This window comes from Theropithecus gelada, chromosome 13 (genome assembly GCF_003255815.1).
Source record: "Theropithecus gelada isolate Dixy chromosome 13, Tgel_1.0, whole genome shotgun sequence".
NCBI classification, from domain to species: domain Eukaryota; kingdom Metazoa; phylum Chordata; class Mammalia; order Primates; family Cercopithecidae; genus Theropithecus; species Theropithecus gelada.
In genome coordinates, this window is record NC_037681.1 from 67,184,911 (window position 1) to 67,200,960 (window position 16,050).

The 16,050-nt window shown below is 39.5% G+C and overlaps 1 protein-coding gene across 4 annotated transcripts in view; it reads left to right on the forward strand.

Annotated features, from left to right (window-relative positions):
- The first annotated feature begins 276 nt into the window (after nt 1-276).
- Nucleotides 277-16,050, forward strand: part of SOCS5 (suppressor of cytokine signaling 5) — a 65,527-nt gene continuing 49,753 nt past the window's right edge. The window contains exon 1 of one of the 4 annotated variants that reach the window (XM_025354833.1): nt 277-499. The gene's annotated coding sequence lies outside the window, so the exon portion shown is untranslated. The other 3 variants (XM_025354834.1, XM_025354835.1, XM_025354832.1) reach the window with 3 other exon arrangements.

Below are 16,050 nucleotides of genomic sequence, written 5' to 3' on the forward strand. Positions count from 1 at the left end.
GGGCGCTAGGGAGACTCATTCACATTTTCCTACCCGGCACTCATGCCCTCCATTCAGCACTTTCCTCTCCTTCTCCCTAAGACTTGAAACCAGGGACAAAGCTTTCCCCCAACTGCTACTTCAGGTTGACCTTCCACCCACAAGCCCACCGCTGGCCCTTCTCCGACCACGTGACATCCCCCCAACTCCCGAGACTCAACGCCGTCGACCCCTCCCTTCGGGCCGCAGCCCGCTTTACCCCGCCTCTCAGGTCCACGTGACCGCCTCTCTCCCACCTGACTGGCTCCTCCTTTTCCCCGGCCGGACACGGCCGCCGTCGCAGCTGCCCGACTCCAAAATGGCAGCCGCGCACAGCGCGCACCCAAGCGGCCGGACCTCCCTGACTCCAGGGCCGCCCCACTCTCGCGCCCTGCCTCCCTCCTTCGGCCTTCACCTACCCGCCTCCGGATTGGCCGCTAGGAATCCCGCCCCTCTAAAGCCCCGCCTGCTATTGGTCACGGTAGGCTGCCCTTCAGAGAGGCGTGCCCCTCCCCGCCCCCCGCCCCCCGCCCCGGGAGGTATTTTCCATTCTGGTGGGGGTTGGGGGGAGGGGGGAGGGGAAACGGGCGAAGAGGGGGAGGCGGCAGGGAAGGGGGTGGGGGCCTGGCGGGGGCATCCGGCGGAGCTGGGGTCTCCGGGCTCTGTCCGGAGGAAGCGAGGCTGCGCTCGCTGGGCAGTCGGAGGGGACAGGACGCACCAGAGGGCAGGCGGACTCGCCCTGTCGGTGACTGCGCCGTCCGGGCCCGTCCTGCCTGGCCGCAGGTGCCCTGGATGAGGCCGCCCCGCGCGCCCCGAACGGTGAGTGTCCCTGCGGTCGCGCCCGGCCCGCCGCCTGGACCCCGGCCCCCGCGCCGTTGTCCGCGGCCGCCTCTCGGTGCCCCAGTGCCCGCGCCTGGCTCATTCCGCCCCCGGCTGTCGCCCCCGCACCCCGGCGGAGGCAGCGCCGGCCTCGGGCTGGGATGGGCTGGCCGGGAAAAGGACGGCGAGCCCGGGCCGCGAGCCCCGTGCAGACCATGCCGCGCACAGTGGGAGCTTGCGCTTAGTAGGCTCTCGATGCGTTTCTGTGGAATTGTTTTTCTGGTTGGAGGAACGTGTGGTACCTAAGGGGAAGGGAGTCGTCCGGGGCCAGTAGGAGGGCATTCGTGATCAGGGTCGTGGGGGGTCGCGGGGAGGCCACTGGAGACTGAAGCAGTTACGCAGGCTGAAGGGAAGGGAGCACCGACCAAGTCACCTGGGGCTCCAAGAGCCCGATCTAGGGGTCTTCAAGGTCGAGGAGAAAAGATCCTCTGGGGGATGAGGGAGGGAACCGAGGAGTATAGATGTGGGAAATGAACTGAGTGCCCCGGGAGGTTTAACTAACCTGGGTGGGTAAGGGATGCGGAGGCGGGAGCTGGAAGACCCCTCTGCAACTACTTGGGCTCCTAAGAGTCTTTGATGTGGGGTTTGGGCATCCGAGTAGGAGAAGCGGAGTGACTCTGTGGAGAGGGAATTGCATTTAAAGAAGGATGCTAAAAAACAGTGTAAGTACATCTTGGTTTGGTTCTGAACTTTGAAAGGCTTGAGGGTTTGGAGTCACAAGGAAATTTTGACCGTTTCTTCTGGCATTCCAACTAAAGCGTGCCTGGCTGCTGGACTTTGTCAATTATCTTTTATTGAAAAATGTATGTGTATGTTTGATGATATTCTATCAGTTACAAGTTTTTCTGGAAATTCTCATAACTACACCTTGAAATTTTTGTAGCAACCTCTCTATCCATAGTGGTGGCTTACTTCTTCCCTATTTAACATTTAGAATGGATTGTGCTATTATGTACTACTGACTGTTATTCTGGAGGACTAATAAGTAATTCACATTCTTTTCCTTACTTTCGTTTCTCTACAAGATCATGCAAAATTGAACTACGGATTCTATAGAAGTTTTAAAATATTTTTATTTTATTTTATTTTTTTTTTGAGACGGAGTCTCGCTCTGTCGCCCAGGCTGGAGTGCAGTGGCCGGATCTCAGCTCACTGCAAGCTCCACCTCCTGGGTTCACGCCATTCTCCTGCCTCAGCCTCCTGAGTAGCTGGGACTACAGGCGCCCGCCACCTCGCCCGGCTAAGTTTTTGTATTTTTTTAGTAGAGACGGGGTTTCACCGTGTCAGCCAGGATGGTCTCGATCTCCTGACCTCGTGATCCGCCCGTCTCGGCCTCCCAAAGTGCTGGGATTACAGGCTTGAGCCACCGCGCCCGGCCAAGAAGTTTTAAAATATTTTAACTTGTGTTGACTGGGAGGGAGGTGGTAAGCTAGCAACTCTATTAAGCAATACTAAAATCAGGTTGAGTTTCCTGACAATTGGTAATCTTAATGTCAGTTGTGTAGTTTAATTTTAATAATTTTTCATTTATATAGCACTCTTGAGAGTGGGTTGGGAACATAGAAAATGCACACCGGGTTTAGGCAGTGGTGGTCCCCAGAATGCACCTCTGTTGCAGTCCGTGGCGGTTCTTCATTTCACTGAGAAGAGATCTTTAATCTTACGAATATTTTCTTAATTTTATATATGTTAGTAATGTTTTACATTTGTAGAGTACTTTACGGTTTACAAAATGAAAGCTGATTAGTTCTTGAACATCTTTTGGAAAAATTTGTAGATCATATTTTGGCCCTTTTATCCATCAGAGAAAACATTTCTGCAGAAAGGTGTTAATATTTTCAGTTGGCACCTTCTAAGTTCTTGAATTACTGGTGGATAATTATATATATTTTCTCCCTATTGTCCTTGAATTTTACTATTCGTCCTCAGGGAGAATGTACTGGCATGCAAAACAGTAGCCTAAAATATTGAAACCTAACACCTTTTAACATTATAATAGCTTCTACATTATTCACCTTGAGAATCATCTATGGCAAACCAGTGGTCAGGAAAGCTTTCCCCTATCACCTTTGTTTAGTTAGACTGGGCTGTTTTCTCCTTTTGTGGAACTAAGGAAAAATAACACTTACTGGCTGTGAAGTTGTAGTAATAACTAAACAGAATGAGAATGGGAGGCTTGGAAAGAAGATGTATGTGTATGAGTCACATTTCTTCTAGAGCTGGAAGGGTAGACCATGGAGATGATGTTTTGCAGATTAGGAAACCAAGGCCCAGAGCAGTTGAAGGGATTAAATTGCTATTTAGTGGTGGGGCCAGGATTGGTGGGCAGGTCTACGGACTCCAGTACAGAGATTTTTCTACTGAACACTTTCACATTGTTTATTTCGAAAACATTCTCGTGCCAACTATTAATGGTTTTTGGATTATTTGTGATATTGTTCCCTTCTAAGGATGAAGAAGTTTGAGTTGACTACTTTTATCCGTGACATTATGTAAAACTGGATGAGCTTTTATTTAAAAGTTTAAAACAATACGCTGCATTGTTAGTGTTAGTGCTGATAGTTCCCTGTCATTGGAAAGAGACAAACTGTCATTTAGATGAAAATATTCAATGAGTGTCTTAGAGTAGTTCAGCATTCTGTAATTTTTATGCTAAAAATTAATTGCTTAAAAGAGTTTCAAAATTCAGAAGGCTTTTATATTTTGAAAGTAAATTATATGAAAATTATTATTTTCAGTTAGTGTGGGGTTTTGTTAAAATGAGTTTAGTACCTTTAAAAAGAGAGTAGAATTACATGGTCATTATGAATACATCATTCCTATCATAGTTGTAATAGAGAAAGACAGGGTTTGTATCCCAGCCCCTTCACATATCTCAGGCAAGTGATTTAACCACTGTGTACCTGAGTTTACTCATTTGTAAGGGAGGGTGTTAAAAGTACCTACCTCACAGCATAGTGGTGAGGTTTAACCGTGCCTACCTACTACAGAGAAAGGGTACAGCAAATATTAGACATTATTCTCTGTGGTTCGTTAAGTGTAATTAGGCAGTTGTGTGCCCATTTATTTCCTTGCTGTACGCGCACTTACAAGTTACAAAAATTTCTGGAAAAATGCACGATCAAATCGTAGTCTTCGGTAAGGGGGTGCTTGGTGCAAATGATGCTCTGATGTTTGGTATTGCTCTCCTTCTCTGCTTACCTTGGACCTTTAATTAGGTCTGCATATCAAATTAGAGTGAATGTGTTAGTGTTTCTGAATGTCGTTGGGAGATCCTTGTTGCAGTTTCATTATTCTAGAACAAAAATATTAATAATTGAATTTCAGGTATTCTAGTGAAAATACAGTACTAGAGTACTAGAGACCTGCTGGGTACGCTTAGGTGAGGAAGTCAGGAATTATAAGTCAGGAATTATTAATTATTGATCGCAGCTCTTCTCTGCCAGTGGAACCATGGGAAAATCATTGAACCCAGTTTTCTATTAAGCAAATATTTTGATGACTTCATTCATTAAGCTGAGATTTTAGTGATAAAATTTGTGTGACTCCAATTTTATAACATATGGTTTTTTTAATTTGCTGTAACCCAGGTCCAACTAGTGTCATGACCATGTGTTTTAGCAAATGTTTTTGACGGTGATAGTTTGAGTCATAAGTTATCTCAGAATCTTTGTTAATGGTGTATCACCTAAAGAATGGTGAATTCCTCTTGGTGTTCAATGGTTCTGCCTTCTCAGGTTTTTCTGTTGCTTTTGTAACAGCCCTTCTTCCATCTGTAGTCCTTTTAACTTTGATTCTCATGCATCTTTGTGTCTTTCCTTACAGCATCTTTGCCTTCTGTCACAATATGTAACTTCTTATCTGTTTTGCAAGAGCTCTTTTTTAATGACTATGTTTTAACATTAATTTTCATTATTTTTTAAATGTATCTCACATAATGTCTTTTAATTGCTCTTATTTTTAGAGTTTCATTGAAGTGAGTCTATTTCACAGGTGAAGGATTAAAATTAGAAACAAGCTATAGCTCAAAAGCATTGTTACTGTACTAGTAATAGTCTTGCTATTGTTTTAGATCTCAGGCAGGCATGCTGTTGGTGGTACTTCAGTTGATAAATACCTGGGCCAACTCTTTAGTCCAAAGGGATGCTAGCAGGGCTAAGAAAGTTACATGTAGCCATCACAAGTTTCCACAGTTACTTATTTTTTTCACTGATACAGAATTTTAGTGTGTGAAGGGTGACCAATTTCTAATAATCTTTTGGTTAACGCTTATAATAAGGATTATGAAGTTACCACAATTTATTGGACATTTATTGCATTCATGACATACTTTTAGGAATTTCATAGGTACTTTCTTCAAGTCTATTACATAATCTAATCATGTGAATAAATTAGTTAAATATGGTTTTAGAAGGCATGTCATGTTAAAATATAACCAACCATTGCTCATTTTTTCATTAGGTTGGAGTTTTCTTTATACATTTAAAGATAATTATGCCATTGTGAATGGGCTGTTATTCATATTTAAAATTCATGGGTATGTGAACTGAGTAGGTGTAGACTGTACAAATTACTTTCTTAGCTTCAGTGCAGTTGTTAGAGAATGAAAGAGGGAAAATATGAATTATTTGCCTTGTCCATCTTAACAAATTCTTCATCTGAGTTAGCCAGCTATCCTACTTTCAAGGGGAGGGGAGGGGGAGGGCTTTTGAATCTGGTTAGAGCAGAAGTAATCTTGAAAGGGTAATTAGGCTGGATTGTTGACTCATGTTAATATTGGATAAATTTGCATCTTAGTGACCTGAGAATTAGTTTCCTGCCTTTATATGTAGGTGAAAAATTGTAGGGAATGATTTCAGAGAGACCATACTGTATTATGAAATATAATATAGCAAGATTATATTTTCACAGGTTCATATGCTGCTTAACACCAAAATTAAATTTAACTTACTTTGATGAACTTTCATACAGTAATCTTTTTATCAAAGCTGGTAAGAGGAAGCAGTAATAAAGATAATTTTTTTTTAAATTGTATTTGAAATGGGCTTGTGTGCTCTGGGATTGTCTTTAAATTGACTTCCTTATTTTATTTGAAGATGACCATAAACAGGAACAATGTCCAGTCTTCCTATTCTGAGCAGTATCCTTGAGTTAGAAGTATTTCAAGCAATTTAAAAGGATGGAAGCTTATTTAAATAATAGATATAGGGAAAATGGAACGATGAGAACTAGAATGGTGGAATGGAAATGATATGGGAACTGCAGGTTAGACCTGTGTATATGGTAGGTAGTTGGAGGAAGGAGAGTTAGGATAAGAATTGGAGGTTGGATAGAGAAAAGTGTTGAGGTAAACTGGATTTTGTAGGAATTTAACTGTAGTGTAAATCCTGAATCCCACAGGTTGGCACGCCTTTGTATCAGGATGTAATATTATTATGTACTGTATACAGTTTGCTTTTCGGCTGTGGTTCCTGGCTCAACACAGCTCCTGTAAGCCTCGTTATTTCCTAAGCACTAGAGCAATAAGAATATCTTTTGTTAAAGCAGTTGGCCTCTTATCCTTGGTTCCTGAAGCAGCTCTGAAACCGCTTCTGAGCAATAAAGGTGAAAGATAGTCTTTTGTTATTTACAACAAGCCCTTTCAAACACTCCTGAGCATATGTTAATGAGGCTATTTTTGGAAAGTCCCTAGGTAAACACTGGTTGGAGGTGTTGATCCTCCAGGGAAATCAGCCTTGGGCTCTGAGGGTTGGCACTTCCACTCCACCTCCCAACCACTGGGGAGAAGAGAGGGCCAGACCTGTGGGGGCTTCCAGGAAGATGAACAAGAACCCATCCATGTGCTGGGAGGATGGCCCACTCCAACCCCATGGGGACAGAAGCTCCTGCACTCCAGACCTTGCCGTATTTATCACTACTTCTGGCTGTTTATTTGTATCCTTAAAATACCCTTTGTAATAACCAGCAAAAGTGTTGTAAAACACTATTACTTACTTTACAGTGTTTCCCTGAGTTCTGTGAACTGCTTTAGCAAATTAATCAAACTCAAGGAGAGGGTTGTAGGAAACCCAGTTTATAGCCAGTTGGTCAGAAAAGCACAGGAAAAATAATGGAGCTTGGGATTGGCATCAGAAGTGGAGCTCAGTCTTTTGGGACTGAGTCCTCAACCTGTGCAATCTCACGCTCTCTCTAGGTGTAGCTGGTGTCAGAATGGGTTTGAATTAGAGACACCAAGTTGGTAGTCACTTTAGAATTGATTGCTTGCTTTTTGGTAGAGAGAAATCCCTACATATATGTTTTGAGGTCACAAAAGTCTTCTGTGTTGATTGTTGAAGGACAGTGTGAAGAAACTGAGTTTGTTTTTTCCTACAGATTACCAGACAGGAAAGCATCTTAAATGTACTTAAAGCTAAAGGATAAACCCACTGAATGTTAAATATAATCTTTTAAGGAGAAGCTCAAGCACTTTCTTACGGTTAAAATATGCGTATGGCCAAAGGGGAGCTCATTTATCTAATTATTTAGTTTTTGACATTGGCTATTTACATGAGAACAGCAGTCCAACCCCATTATCCTTCAGGTGATCAGTACTAGGATGAGTTTTATTTCACATTTTTATAAATGATTTAAAAGACGGACTGGCAGTGACAGTTGCCAGATTTACAGCTGACTCCATGTGCGTTCCAGGTAGTTAAAAGCCAAGCCAGCAAGGAGAAGCTACAGGGATATTCTCTGATGAGTTTTCATGTGGCACAGAACAAGATAATGCACTTAGGGGAAGATATTCCAAATTATATTTATAGGACCTGAATTGTGACCCAGGAAGGGGATCCAGAAGTTATCTAGATGACTTCCTTGAAGGTATTTATTGTGGTTGTTGCTGGGCCAGAAAGTCCAAGGATATGTTAAACATGTTGGGCATGGTTCTGAAAATAAAAATGATGTTATATAAAAATAATAAAGGGGTTATCATATTTTGACTGTTTATTATGTTCCAGGCTAAGTGATTTATTATGACCGTTCTTTCATTTAATTCTCTTAGTTCAGAAAGGTGGGTGGCATTATCCCATTTTATAGAAGAGCAAGTTTGACACGGGAAGGTTAAGTGACTTTTACAAGTCAGCGCATGTGTGGTAGAGTTGGGACTAATGTGCTAGTCTTTTGGTTGTTAATCCTAGACATTTCCCAGGATATTAGGAGGCAGCACTTAAAACTTGTAATAATTTAATTTAGGGTTTGTGAAGTGCTCTTTTACTGTTTGCTATGGTTGGCTTTGGATGTCATTTTACCACAAGGATGGTATCTAAATACTTTGAGAGGATTTAGAGACATTCCTTAAATTCTTGATTTTTAAGGAAAGCTAGGAATGTCCTGGTGTACAGTTTTAGTCACCTCTGGTGACCCCTGACATTTCTCCCTTTGACTTTATAAAATACTGAATGGTTATATTAATAAAAGGAACATTAATTAACAAGGAAAATATTGTTTAATAGAAAAGTCACCAGAATAGGAGTCCAGAGACCTGGATTGTTCTAGTGGTATAAAGTAGTGATGTGAAAAACATTAGGATGGCATGGAAATAAGCATAACATTCTTTTTGCACTGGAGGTAGAGGAAAGCTTGAACTGTGTCTTGAGAGATCAGCCAGTCTGAAGAGGGGTTGTGGAGTTGCAGGCAGAGGGAATAGCAGTATATTAGATGAGTCACTGAACTTGTTTGAACTGCAGTTTCCTCGAAATTGAGATAAAATATAAGAAAGTACCAAGGGCAGCCTTTGATTTTGGAATCTCAAAAAGTAAGATTGTAAGGATCAAGTGAGTAAGTGTATGTAAAAATGCTTTACAGATTTTAAATGCTGTACAAATGAGGATAGAGGAATACTGATGTTCCTTTTGCAGAGTGGACAAAGAGGATGCAGTGAAAATTTAGGTGGCAGGACTAGCACAGAAGGCAGAGGAGGAGAAGTGGGGAAGGGAGGTGTTAAAGATGAGAGGGAAAGGACAAATGTGGAGAAAGTTGAATTATAGTTCTCTTTGTGCCTGTCAATCACAAGGTAGGTATTACATCTATAACGGAAGAATTTTAACAACAATTTACTGTAAAGTGGAAGCTCAGGAGATAGTTGAAACATTTTAATCACTTTTCATTTAGTCTATATTGGCCATAATAAGGCTATGAAAATAAGCTAATTGAGAATTAGTGTGTCGTCTGATTGTTTCTTCACTCATTACTTCTGTATAGGTTTAGCTAATTGTAAATAGTATAAGAGCGCTCATAAAAATGAAATAAGCTGGACTGAAATACTATTCATTGTAGATTATTGGACATGAAAGGACATAGAGTATTTAAGGAGGAAGATGCTATTTGATTTTTCTAAATTAGTGCAAAAGAAAATTAGGAAATCAGACTAGGACCGAGGCAGGAGGGGAACAAATTGTGAAGGGTTTTGTATGTAGCCATACTAGGAGTGTGGATTTTTATTTAGTTTTATAGATGGGAAGTGACACAAACAGTTTTGTGTTTTAGAAAATTGATCATAGCAGTAATAAAGAGAATATTCTGGAGGAGAAAAGATTGGACACATTACCAGATAATTACTGAGCAAATACAAATGCTCCTCAACTTACAATGGGGTTAGTCCTGATAAACCCATCCTAAGTTGAAAATATCACTGGGTCAGAAATGCATTTAATATGCCTAACCTACCAAACGCCATAGCTTAGCCTATCCTACCTTAAACGTGCTCAGAGCACTTACATTAGCCTGTAGTTGGGCAAAATAATCTAACACAAAGCCTATTTTATAATAAAGTGTTGAATATCTTATATAATTTAATGAATACTGTACTGAAAATGGAAAACAGAATGGTTGTGAGTTGAACCAAATTGTAAGTGAGGGACTGTCTGTAATACACATGGGCAAGGTGAGTGAATGAAGCAATTCTCTTTGGCTTGTGGTAGATGGATGACAGTCAAGGATGACATTTAAGGCTCTGCTGTAGTTCAGGATGGTCTGAATTAAGGAATTTGTAGTGGGGTTGGAAACAAGAGCACTGCTGATTTCAGAGATATTTAAAAGTTTGAGTCCTCCAGATTTTGTTAATGTTAGAAGGTGATAGAAGTTGTGTATAAGTATAAGATTCCTGCCTTGGCAATAGAATAATATATGCAAGTTTGGGAGAGAGAGAATACTGAGTTTAATTTCAGGTAAGTGATAATGCTTTTTAGGTAAGTAGTGATACTACTTCCAATGTCAGTTGGAAATAGGGTCTGGATCAGGAGCGTGGTCAGGTTTATAGATACGATTTTGAAGGCATATACTTTGTAGTTGAAAATAGATGAGTAATGCCCATAATATCTAAATGATAATGTGTTCAGAACAAAAAGTAACTGCCATTACTGGTACTTAGTTCAAGAGTGTAGACATTTCATAATATTTACCTGTTACCCATTGCCACCCCAAACTCTACTACCTAGCCTTACAAAAAATACAGAAAAATATTTGCTGCCAGAAAGCCAGAAATATTTGTGTGTCCTTGAAACACTGTGCCAATTGGGATCTTGCTTCCTGCCTTCAGTATCCTGGCTAGCCATCCAGAACAATACAGGATTCTTAGACAAATGCACAAATGCACTTCCTTATCCCTCAACTAGAATTTCTTTTTGGAATCCCTGTTTGCTTCTTTGGGCTGTGAAGTGGTCTGAACAGATACTGAATCCTGAAGTCTTTTTTTTTTTTTTTGAGACGGAGTCTTGCTCTGTCGCCAGGCAGGAATGCAGTGGCACCATCTCAGCTCACTGCAACCTCCACCTCCCGGGTTCAAGTGATTCTCCTGCCTCAGCCTCCCAAGTAGTGGGGACTACAGGCATGCACCACCACGTCCAGCTAATTTTTGTATTTTTAATGAAGACGGGGTTTCACCATGTTGGCCAGATGGTCTCAATCTCTTGACCTTCTGATCCGCCCACCTTGGCCTCCCAAAGTGCGGGCATTACAGGCTTTCACTTTTTTGTGTGTCTATTTCAGAGCATCCCCAAGCAACTAGCACCTTGCCTCTTTCCCTCTTTGCCTGTTTACCTCTCCAGCCCCTTAGAGCAACTTAAAGAGGGAAAAATAAAAACAGCTTGAGAGAAGAGGCTGTAATCTTTTCAGTTCTCCCCCAAAGGTTCTACTTTCTAAGCAAGAGATGGGGTTAATTTGTCGTTAAGATGAGATGTCCAATTTCAGTAAAATAAGTCTGTTAGGAGGAAGATCTTCAAGTGCTGAAGGGAATTTGGCAAGAATCTGACTTAGGTGGTGTTTAGCACTTAGTGGAAAAGATGAGTTTTGGATTCTGTTTTAAAGGAGGTAGAAAGACAAGGCTGTGCAGAGAAAAGTAGGAATAACACTATTAAGAGATGGGGAAAACAGTACCAAGAAAGTAATAGAACATTAAGGGTGGGGCAGCAGGGGGAAGCGAAGGACCTGGTGAACAAGAGTTCTTATCTAAAATGCACATTTTGAGTTAGGATTAATGAGAAATTCGGGTGGTTAGATGGTTGAAGACTAAAATTTGGAATTGCAACTCCCTAAAGCACTAAGTAGAAAATTGAACGAGAACAGAGGATACTGTAACATAATTTAAATAGCAATTTAGGGGCAGTGACCACTGTTACAGTTTATGATGTTTGTAGCACTGATTACTTAATTTACATACTATTTTTAAATCCCTTGTATATTTTTGTTTTCTCCTTACATTCTATAACAGCAGTTCTTAAACTTTCCTGGACATGAGAATTACCTGGGGCTCTTTTTTAAAATACAGATTTCCAGTCTCCCACCCCCATGCTTGAATTCTGATTCATTAAAAGTTAAGGCAAGGGTTCAAGTGATTCTGATATATATGGTCCTCAAACCAAAGTGTAGGAGATATTGTTCTAGAGGGTGGGCAAAGAGTAAGAAGATAGAATTTCAGTTTTTGATTGTTGTTTTCCTTTAATTGTGTATTTTTTTTTAATTGTTTTAGATAGAGTCTTGCTCTGTTGCCCAGGCTGGAGTGCAGTGGTGCAATATCGGCTCACTGCAACCTCCACCTCCTGAGTTCAAGCAATTCTCCTGCCTCAGCCTCCTGAGTAGCTGGGATTACAGGTGTGTGCCACCACTCCCAGCTAATTTTTGTATTTTTAGTAGAGATGGGGTTTCCCCGTGTTGCTCAGGCTGGTCTTGACCTGCTGACCTTGTGATCCACCCACCTCAGCCTCCCAAAGTGCTGTGATTACAGGTGTGAGCCACCGTACCTGGCCTCCTTTAATTTTTTTAAAAAGGGGAAGTATAATTTACATATAGTGAAATACACAGATATTAAGTGTATGTACAGTTCCATACACTAAGTATCTTTAATAACCTTAAGTTAAACATCTACTTGTGAAAAAAAAAAACTCTAAGCAAACTAAATATAGAAGAGAACTTCTTCATTCTGATAAAGGGCATCTATTAAAAACCTATAGCTAACATCATGTTCAGTGGTGAAAGACTGAGTTCTTTCTACACTAAAAAAGAAAATTTAAGGATGTAAATAGGGATACATACCAGGTTCAGAATACACCTAAGTTCAAGATTAGTTTGGACAATTAATACCTCTTTGTAATTTATGATTTCTGTCACCCAGAAAGAGCCCCTGTGCTCCCTTCCCATTGAGTCCTTCCTGTTTCTCCTTTTCTGTGACTGCAGTCACTGTTCTGATTTATTTCACTGAAGATTAACTTTGTTCTAGAATTCTATATAAATGGAGTCATACAGTATGTACTCTTTTGAGTCTGGCTTCTTTTTATCAGCATGTTTTTGAGGTTCGTCCATGTCACATGTAATAATTGTTCCTTTTAGTTGTAGAGTAGTATTCCATTGTATGAATATTATTATTGTGGAAAAGATTGTTTCTAGTTTTCAACTGTTGTGAATAAAGCTACCATGAACATTCTCGTGTAAGTCTTTTTGTGACACGTTTTCTTTTCTCTTGGGTCAATACATGAAGTGGAACTGCTGGGTTTTAAAGTAGGTCTGTGTTTAGCATTATGAGAAACTTGCAGAACAATTCAATTTCTGAGATAGTTTTACCATTTTACATTCCCACTAGCAATCCGTGACAGTTCTGTTTCTTATTATCATCAATATTTGATTTAATCATCTTACTGGGTTATCTCATTGTGGTTTGAATTTGCATTTTCCCTGTGACTATTGATGTCATGCAGTTTGTCATGTGCTTATAGGCTATTTTGCTTATCATCCTTAGTGATATGTCTGTTCAAGACACTAGCCAGTTACCATTTTTATGTCATTTTACTGTTAAGTGTTAGGATTTGTATACTAATTGGATACAACTTCTTTGTCACATAAATGTATTACAGATTTTTCTCCTAGTTTGTGGCTTGACTGTTGATCGTCTTGGTGGCATCTTTCGATGAACAAAAGTTTTATATTTAGTGATCTGTTTTATCAATATTTCCTCTTATGTTAGTGTTTTCTGGGTCCTGTCTAAGAATCTTTGCCACCCCCACAGTTGTGAAGATATTATCATGTGTTTTCTTCCAGATGCTTTATGGTAGTAATTTTTGTGTATTGAGGCCGAGTTATCGATTAAGATTAGATTTTTGCCACCATATGGATAGCTAATTGTTCCAACACAGTATACTTTCCTTTCCCCATTAATTGCTTTGGCACCTTGTTAAAGCTCAGTTAATGGAGTAAGTGTGGATCTGTCTCTAAACTCTATTCTGTTCATCTATTTGTCTTTCTGCCATTATCACACTGTCCTGATTTACCGTAGCATTAAGTCTTGAAATAAGGTAATAGAACTTCTCCAGTTTAGTTCTTTTTCAAGATTGTTTAGACTTTTTCTTTTTTTTAGGTGGAAATTGTACCTTTCTACATACATTTTGTAATCAGCCTATCAATATCTACAAAAAAGCCTTTTGGAATTTTTATTAGGGTTGCATTTGAATGTATGAATTGGAGAGAATTACCATCTTAACATTAACATAATATAGCTCTATTTAGATCTTCTTTTTTAGTGTGGAAAGAACTCTTTTACCATTGTATATGTTAGCTATACATTTTTCATAGATGTCCTTTATCAGATTGAAAAAGTTCTTTTTGCTTAGAGGTTTTTTTCCCCCCATAAGTGGATGTTTAGCTTTCTTAAAAAATGATTCTGCATCTATTGAGATGCTTATTGGTATTTCTTCTTTATTCTATTAAGATGGTGAATTACATTGATTAGTATTTGATTATTAAACCAACCTTGCATTCTTGAGATAAACTTGGTTGAGATGTATTGTTGTTTTTTGTTTTTGTTTTTGTTTTTTGTTTTGTTTCCTCTGGATTCAATGAGGGATTATTCTTGGTCTGTAGTTTGTTTGTTTTTTAAGGCCTTTATCTTGTTTTGGTATCAGAGTTATGCTGACTTTATAAAATGAATTAGGAGGCGTTTTCTTTTATCTTGTGGAAGAATTTGGGTAAAATTGATGTTCTTTCTTAAATGTTTGATGGAATTTATCAATGAAGCCATCTGGACCTATAGTTTTCTTTGTGGAAAGTTCTTAATTAAGGAATTTAATTTATAAAATAATGAATATAGGCCTAGCATGGTGACTCACACCTGTAATCCCAGCATTTGGGGAGGCTGAGGTGGGAGGATCACTTGAGCCCAGAAGTTTGAGACCAGCTTAGGCGACATAGGCCCCTATCTCTACCAAAAATTTAAAAATTAGCCAGGCGTGGCAGTGCACACCTGTAGTTCCAGCCACTCAGGAGGTTGAGGCAGGAAGATCCTTTGAACCTGGGAGATGGAGGCTGCAGTGAGCTGTGATCACGCCACTGCACTCCAGGGTGGGTGACACAATGAGTCTCTGGGTCTAAAACAAATATAAGACTACCCAGATTTTCTTTTTCTTTTTTATGTCTGTTTTGGTAATTTGTGTTTTGGAGAATCTGTTGAATTTATCAGCATGAAAATAAATTATAAATTTTATGAAACAGTATTTCCTTTTTATGTCAGTAGGATCTTTTCCTTCTTTCATTCTTGAGATTGGATGCCTTTTCTCCTTTTTTCCCCTTGATTAATCTAACTGAGAAAAGAATATCAATTTCATAAATCCTTTCCAAGAACCAACTTTTGACATTGCTTTTTCTCTGTGGTTTATCTGTTTTCCGTTTCATGATTTGAGCTCTTTAATTCCTTCCCTCCTCCTTACTTTGGGTTTAATTTGCTCCTTTTTCCCTAGTTTTAAGTGAAAGCTTAGATCATTGATTTTCAAAACTCCTTTTAAAAAACAATTATTAACATTTAAAGCTGTAAGTTTCCCTGTAAGCATTCTTTAGCTGCATCCCACAGATATTGATGATTTAATTATTATTCCATTCAAAATATTTTTAAATTCCTCTTGTAATTTATTTGACCCATGGATTGTTTGAAAAAATGTTTCCAAATAATTTTCAAATATTTGGTATTTTTCAGGTATCTTTTTGTTACTGTGTTTTCATTTAATGCCATGGTGATCAGAGAACATACATACTCTTAATAACTTCAACCAATATAAACTTTTTGATTGTTTTATGGCCCAACATGGTTTGTCTTGGTGAATGTTCAATGGGTACTTGAAAAGAATGTTTATTTTCCTGTTACTAGGTGGGGTGTTCTATAAATGCCAGTTAGGTTAGTCTGATTTTCTTATATCTTACATCTTTATTGATTTTCTGTCTATGGTTCTGTCAACTATTGTGAGAGGAGGGTTGAAGTTTCCAACTGCAGTTTTGGATTTGTCTGTTTCTTCTTTCAGTTAGTTCTATTAGGTTTTGTTTCCTATTTCAAGCATAGCTTACAGCACTGTTGAGTGCATGCACATTTAAGATTAAGTCTTATTGATGAATTGACCCCTCTGTCATCATGAAATGGTCCTCTTTATCCCAGGTAGTTTCCGTCATTCTGAAGTCTCCGTCTGATACAAACTTTTCTTTTGATTAGTATTTACATGATATATCTTTTTCATCGTTTTACTTTTAACCTATTTATATCATTATATTTAGAGTGGATTTCTTGTAGGGAGTATGTAGTTGGGTCTCACTTTTTTTATCTAGTCTGATAATCTCTCCTTTAATTGATGTGTTTAGACCAGGGTT